This window comes from Mus pahari, chromosome 12 (assembly GCF_900095145.1).
Source record: "Mus pahari chromosome 12, PAHARI_EIJ_v1.1, whole genome shotgun sequence".
In the NCBI taxonomy this organism is placed as follows: Eukaryota; Metazoa; Chordata; class Mammalia; order Rodentia; family Muridae; genus Mus; species Mus pahari.
The window spans coordinates 37,957,438-37,965,284 of record NC_034601.1 but is presented as its reverse complement, the minus strand read 5'-3'; the positions used below and the strand labels follow the sequence as shown (position 1 = coordinate 37,965,284).

At 37.7% G+C, this 7,847-nt stretch overlaps 1 protein-coding gene and 1 pseudogene across 19 annotated transcripts in view; both read right to left on the bottom strand.

Annotated features, from left to right (window-relative positions):
- The window catches only part of Zbtb20 (zinc finger and BTB domain containing 20), a 726,359-nt gene that overhangs the window by 431,518 nt on the left and 286,994 nt on the right, over window positions 1-7,847 (bottom strand). The gene's annotated exons all lie outside the window — the stretch shown is intronic.
- The window catches only part of LOC110329416, a 14,263-nt pseudogene continuing 9,377 nt past the window's right edge, over window positions 2,962-7,847 (bottom strand).

Below are 7,847 nucleotides of genomic sequence, written 5' to 3'. Positions count from 1 at the left end.
AACTCACAAATTCTTAATTTTGTTGAAGTTCAAGTTACCAATTTATTCTTTTTCTGTAGGCACATTTTTATTGAAAATTTCATGCATTTCAAACTCATTCTCCATTTTCTTACTTCCAATTTCTTTCCTCTTCCTTCCAACTTCATGTTTCTCACTGACCCCTGTGTGTGTGTGTGTGTGTGTGTGTGTGCTTGTGTGCATGCTCACATGTGTGTCTGTTTTAAAACCCAAGAGTCTAATTAGTGCTGCTGTGTACACAAGAGTGTAGAACCTTTTACTGGACACAGGCAGCATATATGAAAAGGAGTTCATTAATTACCGAGCAGGTGCTCAGACAGGGTTGGGACTTTTTGACTGGTATTTTGGCTGGCTTCATCATATACAGGTGTTGTGTATGAAGTCATAGCCTCTGTGAGCTCATGCAGGCAATTGTCCTACCATGTTCAATAAGTAATACCTCATTGCAAATGTCCACTATCTAGCGCTTACACTCCTTCTGCTCTTTATTCAATAATCCATGAATCCAGGGAGGAAAAGGCTTAGTTCTGATTGTCATACACTGAATAGCTATTGTTCTCTCTATTAATCATCACCTAATGTAAAAAGAAATTTCTTCAATGAGGGTTGAGAGGTATACTAATCTATGGGTATAAAGATGGCAGCTTAGGGGACAATTCAATACAATGTTGATCTTGAAAAATACTAGTATTAGGTCTTCTCTATTTCTATAACCTAGACAGTTAGAAAGTTTTGGCCTAGTTAACAATATCAGTAATGGATTCCATCTTGCACAGTGAGTATTAAATCCATCTATGCCACTATCCCACCAGTAGGTATAGCTTGCTAGTCCAATCATTAATAGGCTGTTATTCATTTTAAAATCAAGATTTTAGTGGTATATCTAGGGACTCTTTCTGACACAAACTCATAGAGATTTTCTTCTCTAACAACCTCAAGTTTCATAATTCTAGCTCTTGAATTTAGGTCCATGGTTTATGGATGGTGTGAGGTAAATATCTACAATACATAAGAAGTCACATGGTCTTTGCATTTTACCTGTCAATACCAAATTGCTTTGGTACCTCTGTGAAAACTATGTGACTAAAAATCAAGCTTAATTTTCTGGCCTCTCAACTTCATTTAATTGATCTATAAAGGACTATCAGAGTCTCTTCCTCATTAGATTTTGAACAGTAAGTTTGAAGATAATATATTGTATGTAATCTAATTTTGGTTCCTTTTTAATCAGTAATTTAAGTTTTACATTATTTTCAATGTTAGAATTAACTTATCAGCTTCTGAAAAAAATATTATTTTTGATGCTACTGCAAATGGAATTTTTGTAATTTCATTGTTGCTAGTATGCAAAAAGAAAACTGATTTCTACAATGAACTTATATATAGTTAATTTGCCAAACTCCTAATTAGTTCATAAGTGTGTTTATGTAATATACATGAATTAAGTAATATACTTAATTTTGTATATGCCATATTATATTATCTACAAATAAAACTCATTTTTATGTTTCATTTTTCCACTGACTTCTGTCCTTTAGGGCTTCTTTTCTTTTCTTTCCTTTGCCCCTTTCTCCCTTCCTTCCATGTCTCATCATTCTGAACTCAAGTTTATTATATCATCACATGCAACAGGTTAGATATGACAGCCTTGCCGCTTTTCCACCTTAGCAGTGAGATTCTATCAATATATTTATATTTTAGAGCTTTCACAGCTGTGTCCTTGAGGGTCAGAAGTCCTCTGCTCATTGAGACTGCTGTAACAAATAGACGCTCTCATGTGTCCATTAAGATGGTCAATTCATAGTCTATGAATATAGTATTGTACATTGATTATTAGATTCTAAGTCATTCTGGGAAGAATCCTACTGGACCAGGGTGTGCAAATGCTTTCCTATATTACTATATTTGAATAGTGTGTTGAAGATTTTGCTGTCTATTTTCAGTACAGGTATTTTGTTTTTTCTCTTTGTTGTTAAATTTTTGTCTATTGACTGCAAGGTTTAATTTTTATTTTTTAAAAATGATCTATTTCCTCCCACTATATTCACAAAAACTATGTAAAAGACTGCATTTTTTTCTTTAGGTTTTTTTGGTAGAATTAATCAAGGAAACCATCGGTATTTAGAGTGAGTCTGTTCCCCGTCCCTCCTTCTCTTCTTCCCCTTCCCCTCATTTCTCAGTTGCCTTATCAACTTTACTTATCTAATGTTAACAGGCCTAAGTTCTATATTTCTTTCTAGGCAGCCTTCGTAACCTGAACATTTACAGACTGTTTCATTTAACTGGATTGCTGATTGAAACTGAAATGTCTTAGACCATAGTTTTATCTTAGAATACTTTGGACTTCTATGGGTTTTCTTGTGACCACTGACTACCCCTCCTTCATTTCTGATCTTGCTAAATTATTATCTTCAGCTCTTTGGTGAGTCTAGCTAAATTTCATTGATTTTATTATTTTGTTCTTGAAATTTTTTCCTCTTCCCTTTCTTTTTTCTTTCTCTGTTTCTTTCTTTCTCTTCCCTACTCCCTTCCCTGGCCTCCTTTATGCTTTGCCATTTGGAAAGATATTATTGAGACCTGACCAGATGCACAAGGTACTTCTGGCACATTTAAGCACCTTCCCCACTGACAATCTGGTCTTTCTTGGGCAGTCCCATGAATGCTGTCTTCTCTTATGTGGTCTGCAAATCCTGAGAGGGTGTCAAACAAGTCTATGTCAGTTTCCTCCAGAGCTCATCATTTGGTATATACCAGCAAGGTCTTGCAGAAGGTGAGCATTTGCCTCTTGGTTACCACCACACAGCCTTTCAGCAGCACAAAGTCACTGGTCATTTCAACATAACTGACAATGTTGAGGCTCTAGTAAGATAGACCATATTTGCACATATAGAAGCATTATTCTTGATCAGCTTGTCACCCTTGATAAGCTACCCCTGACAAATCTTATAGATTTTAAGATGAAAGTCCTTTTGGCTGGCTCAAGCCTCAGAGAAGATCACACATGGATGGGGCCAGGCTCTAATACAAGCAACCTTGGACAATCCTAGGTGGGTTTTTCAGGCCATCAACTGGTGACCTGTTTATAGCATTTCCTTTGGTCACCCTGATGACATCACCTCATCTTTCTTCTACACCCTCCCTGGGGCCCAGTGTAGCTTCTCAGCCCCTGTGACATACTCAACTGGCATCTCCATCAAGATGACCTCCTTCTGTAGCAGAGGGAGCACACATATCTGATGGTGGCAACTAATGTAGATGCCTTGGCAGTGTTTCTTTGTGTTCTTGAAGTCCTCCTCAGCGGTCTCTTGGCTATGCGGTCCTGCCATTTCTTGCAGTATTGGTGGAAGCCTTCTCCTTACATTTCTGTGTTTTTGTAGAAATACCTTTTAGACTTACCACTGGTGTGTGAGGGAAAGACTGTCTTGAAGGTACAGAGGACTTGTAGGGTTTCCTCCTGTCTCACAATGCCCACAGTCAGCATTGGTGGTGTCTCAGCAATGGTTACACTTTACACAACTTCTTTTTGGTCACCTTGGATCCTGCCTGCCCACCTCACTGGTGATGTGGGTCATGCCAGCTTTGCAGACAAGAAACGACGAGAGGTGGAAAGGCTTGGAAGGGTCATCCCTGGGGAAGGTCTTCACTTTCCCACCATGAAGACTACCATGCTTTTGAAGTAAGAAGCCCAAGGACCCATGCCTGGGAGCAGAGAATTATTTGTGAGACACCACAGCATCAAACACTCCCAACAGAGACCTTTTCTTTTCTAGACTATTAATTTCTTATTGCTATTAATTTCTTTCTTTTTGGATTTGGGCTAATTATACAGTTATACTATATATTTACCTATTCATGCTACTTATTTTTCTGTCACTATAATGAAGTAAATATTAACTTATGAAAATATTAAGATTATTTTCTTTTACATTTTGAAAGTTCCATTAAATGATCCAGTGGTCCAACTTATTGGAGGCCCTAGAATGGACAGCATGTCACAGGTAGAGACTATGTTAAAGCAAATAATTCAACACATAGGTCAGGAAACATAATGAAAACTAAGAACTAGTAACATCCCACAAGCCCTTACAAGACAACAAATTCATACACATAAAGCCCTCCTACTAGGTTCTGTCACATCATCAAGATTTTCCTTAGGGATTCTATCTTTAATAAATGACTCATATTCAAACAATGGTACTACATAATTACTGGGGCTGTCTGATTTATTTTGGTACATTTTAGTCACAGTTTATTTTCAATTCCTTTTAGCTTAAAATGTTTATTATTAATAAACTGTCTATCTGAAAAATATTAATTTTATTCATATTTAAAGATAGTTTTGCTAGATATAAAATTCTTAATTGGTTATTATCTTCATTTTTATTTTCCTTTTTAAAACTTTCTTTGACTTCTGACTTTGAACTAAGAACTACTAAGAACTCCGGTATTAATGAATGACTCTACTGTAAATATTCAAACACCTTTTCTGTTTGCATTTGCAAGATATTTTATCTTGCCTTTCACTTTTAAAACTATTGTTCAAAACTATTGTAAGCCTTTTTTAAGTTAGGATACATAACAGAGTGTTCTATTTAACTGACATATATAATGGACTGGAGGTTAGGTGTATCTCATACTTTATAAATTACAAAATAATAATAGTTGTGTTCAATTTATATTTGAGAGGAAAGAGTCTTTTAACTGGACAAAAGCAGGGAATGTGGATTGCTGTCTATTTGCAGGTAAGGCCAGGTACAAGATAAGGCTAGAGCCTGTGAATGGCCAGTGGATAAAGAAAGTGGGCTGAGAGTTTTAGAGATGGGAGAGATGGGAAGACACAAGAAGAAGGAAGGAAGATGTAGGAAGAGAAAGATGAACCATATTTCAAGTGGCTTTAAATAGATACAGGTAGTTATGAATATCTTATAAGGGATGGATAATTACAGGACAATTTGTCTTATCTAGGTGGGCAGTTTATATCAATAGGATCTGAGTTCATTGTGTGGGCATTTTGTGGGTTGAGAATCTACTGATATAAATCTGACTAATAAATTACAAGCCTACAGCTTTGATTTTGCTGGGTTATGGGGATTTCTGACAGCTAACCACGGGGGGCAGATGGCTGGGAATGTAAGCAGGATCTACCTCAAGAGAACTGTGAGATGGGCAGCCTCCAATGGGGACCATGGAGACCCTGGTGAAGAGAAATCCCTTTACTAGAAATTAGCTAGAGCTAGTGTGGGTGCTTGATTTTTTTTCTATATTTCACACAACAGTCACTTGTATTGATATTAATTCACTTTGTCAGGTATAAGATAAAATACTAAAGTAGTTTTGATTTGCATATCCATGATGGTTAAGAATGTTGAACATTTTTTTAAGTGTTTTTCAGCTATTTGAGATTCCTCTGTTGAAAATTCTCTATTTCGATCTGTACATTTTTTATTGGATTATTTGTGTTTTTAACATCACGTGTCTTGAATTCTTTGAATATTTTGGATACAAGTTCTCTATTGGATGTGGAGTTGGTAAAAATTTGTTCCCATTCTGGAGTCTGCCACTCTGACTCACTCATGGTTTTCTTTGCCTTACAGAAGCTTTTCAGTTTTATGACATCCTATTTATTAATTTTTGATCTTAGTGCATACATTATCCTTGTTCTGTTCAGAAGTCTTCTCTTTTACCAATGAGTTTAAGGCTACCAAAAGAGAAACATAAACATCAAAACAGCCACAGATGCTCTGATTGGCAACCCTGAACTGTCTGCAAAATCTGTCAGGGCAATGGTGGCACAAAGCTTGTAGGAGTAACCAATTAGCATTGATTCACGAGATGAAACTCATATCCACCACTGCTTAGGTGACCAAGAACAGACACTGTCTACCTATATAGGGCAAAGTAAATATTACCCATCATAAATAAAATAAAATTACATTTTAAAAGTACTGATAAGTGCTTCTCAGGCATTCAGTATACCTCAGTGGAGAATTCTTTGTTTAGCTCTGTACCCTCTTTTTTAATAGGGTTATTAGGTTCTCTGGAGTCTAACTTCTTGTGTTCTTTGTATATATTGGATATTAGCATTCTACTAGACTTAGGATTGGTAAAGATCTTTTAATCATCTGTTGGTTGCCATTTTGTCTTATTGACAGTGTTGTCTGCCTTAAAGAAGCTTTGCAATATTATGAGGTCCTATTTGTAGATTCTTGATCCTACAGCGCAAACCACTGGTATTCTGTTCAGGAATTTTTGCCTCATGCCCACAGTCAATATCCTTAGTCATCAGGGAAATACAAATCAAAACAACACTGAGATTCCTCCTCACACCAGTCAGAATGGCTAGGATCAAAAACTCAGGTGACAGCAAAGATGTAGAGAAAGAGGAACACTCCTCCATTGCTGGTGGGATTGCAAGCTGGTACACCACTCTGGAAATCCGTTTGGCCATTCATCAGAAAATTGAACATAATACTACTTGAGGATCCAGCAATACCACTTCTGGGCACATACTCAGAAGATGCTCTAATTTGTAATAAGGACACATGTTCCACTATGTTCATAGCAGCCTTATTTATAATAGCCAGAAGCTGGAAAGCATCCAGATGTCCCTCAACAGAGGAATGGATACAGAAAATGTGGTACATTTACACAATGGAGTACTACTCAGCTATTAAAAACAATGAATTTATGAAAATCTTAGGCAAATGGATTGATCTGGAGGATATCCAGGTAACCCAATCACAAAAGAACATACATGATATGCACTCACTGATAAGTGGATATTAGCCCAGAAGCTTGGAATACCCACAATACAATTCATAGACCACATCAAACTCAAGACCAAAGTGTGGATAGTTTGATCATTCTTAGAAGGGGGAACAAAATACCCATTGACGGAGTTACGGAGTTACAGAGACAAGTTGTGAAGCAGAGACTGAAAGAATGACTGTCCAGAGACTGCCCAACCTGGGGATCCATCCCATATACAATCACCAAACTCATACACTATTATGGATGCCAACAAGTGCTTGCTGACAAGAGCCTGTTATAGCTGTCTCCTGAGAGGCTCTGCCTGTGCCTGACAAATACAGAGGTGGATGCTCTCAGCCAAACATTGGACCAAACACACAGTCCCCAGTGGAGGAGTTAGAGAAAGGACCCAAGGATCTGACGAGGGTAGCAGGTCCATAGGAGGAACAACAAAATGAACCAACCAGTAATCCCAGAGCTCCCAGGGACTAAACCACCAACCAAAGAGTGCAAATGGAAGGACCCATGGCTCTAGCCGCATATGTAGCAGAGGATGGCCTTGTCGGACACTGCTTGATGCCTCAGTGTAGGGGAGCTCAGGGAAGCCTTCAGAAGAGCAGGCAGAAAGACTGTAAGAGCCAAAGGGGCTAGAAGATACCAGGAGTACAAGGCATAACAAGATACAAGAAGACTAGGTATAAACCTCAGAATCGAGGGTGAAGAAGGCAATCCAGAGAAAAGGGGTTCCAACATTAGGCACAAGAGTCAGAGACGTCCTCATCCCCCACACTCCCACTGTTAGCAGTCCAGTAAGAACACCAAGGTAAACAACCATAATCCATGTTTAGAGGACCTACTAGAGACCCATGCAGATTCTGTGATTTCCTATTCAGTCCCTTTAATCCTCTATGAGTCATGAAGCTTGTTCTTTTATAATAAGAGACAGAAAGGGAGTGAATCAAGATAGGAGAGAAGATGGGGAGGGGCTGAAGAAAGGAGAAGAAACTGCAATCCAGATATATTACAGGAAAAAATTATTTTCAATAGAAGGGGAAAATAAGTAAAATAAATTAAGACCT